The 1,138-nt window shown below is 33.5% G+C and overlaps 1 long non-coding RNA gene across 2 annotated transcripts; it reads right to left on the bottom strand.

Annotated features, from left to right (window-relative positions):
- Positions 1–227: 227 nt before the first annotated feature.
- LOC142171430 (uncharacterized) lies at positions 228–930 on the bottom strand. 2 transcript variants are annotated; one of them, XR_012700992.1, is made up of 2 exons: positions 738–930; positions 228–481 (listed from the first exon to the last, which is right to left on the bottom strand). It is a non-coding gene; the product is annotated as an uncharacterized LOC142171430 (long non-coding RNA). The 2 variants fall into 2 exon arrangements; XR_012700991.1 differs by having other exon boundaries at positions 228–478.
- Positions 931–1,138: the final 208 nt, after the last annotated feature.

Raw genomic sequence — 1,138 nt, 5'->3', positions numbered from 1 at the left:
TTAGTAGATAATTTGGGATAGTTGAATGACCATTTGAGTAATGGACTCGTACAAGCTCAGGAGTTGTGACTTCAGTATTAACACAATAGTCCAAGCGAATATCAACGCAAAGTAAGTTGAATACCACTAGAAACTTGAACTTTATGGAATACAATGCACTCGAGAGCTTCAACAGGGGCAGTTACATGGAAAGACCTTTTTAACTTATTTCAACAAATCATAACAACTTTTTCTTTTTTATTTCTAAAGCCCAATTCAACAAGAAGTGCATCAGTTTTGCACATGTGATATATTAATTAGGACAAGGTGCCATCAACGCAAAGCCATTGACCCACAAAAAGAGCAGTGCAGTTGAGGTTCGGATTAATAGCACTGAAAACATCAGTGCCTAAACCAAATGTCTTGGAAACGTCGAAACATGTGTCTCCATTCTTCACATTCACCACCTTCAAACATGTCAATTCTCGTCTTCGATTCACTGCTTTAATAAAACCAGTTTGTAAATAGTCAATACGTAAATGTGGATTTAAGATTTGAAACCAGTTAATGAGAGTCTTAACATATGTAGATATGAGTTTGAGTTTTATGCACTGATCGTGCTAAAAATCTTTCTACAATTAGGTTATTTGTAAGGTAATTAATGATAATCTCTATGATATGCATTACTAATTGATAACTTAAATCCTATAGATATCTTAAAAAAAGTTCCGATAAACATGTGTAAAAGCATATTTTACCAGCATCAGTGACTTGACCGCTTTCAGCCAAAGTGATGAAGAGAAGAAGTGAGAGGATCATGAATGTCAAAGCCACAAACATGTTATAAGCAACATTGCCATTTACCTTGGTCATATTTTGTGTCTATCTTCTTTACTGGTTTTTGCCTCAAATGTCTAGTGGATGTGATTTTCAGAACTAGAAACTGTGGTTATTTATATATGAGGAGTTCAAGAATAAGAACAAAGATGAAAATTCACATTGTTCAAAACATCAATGTTTCAGGAAGATAAGGACAACCAGATAGCAACAATTGGTTGGATTTTACAAGATAATGATACAAATGTTAGAAGATATATTTATCAAAACAAGGAAGAACTCCTTTTCAATAAAAGCATTGATCAAATATCAATAACTAGAC

The sequence above is a fragment of the Nicotiana tabacum genome, chromosome 17 (assembly GCF_000715075.1).
Source record: "Nicotiana tabacum cultivar K326 chromosome 17, ASM71507v2, whole genome shotgun sequence".
NCBI lineage: Eukaryota > Viridiplantae > Streptophyta > Magnoliopsida > Solanales > Solanaceae > Nicotiana > Nicotiana tabacum.
This window is presented reverse-complemented; position numbering and strand designations above follow the sequence as displayed.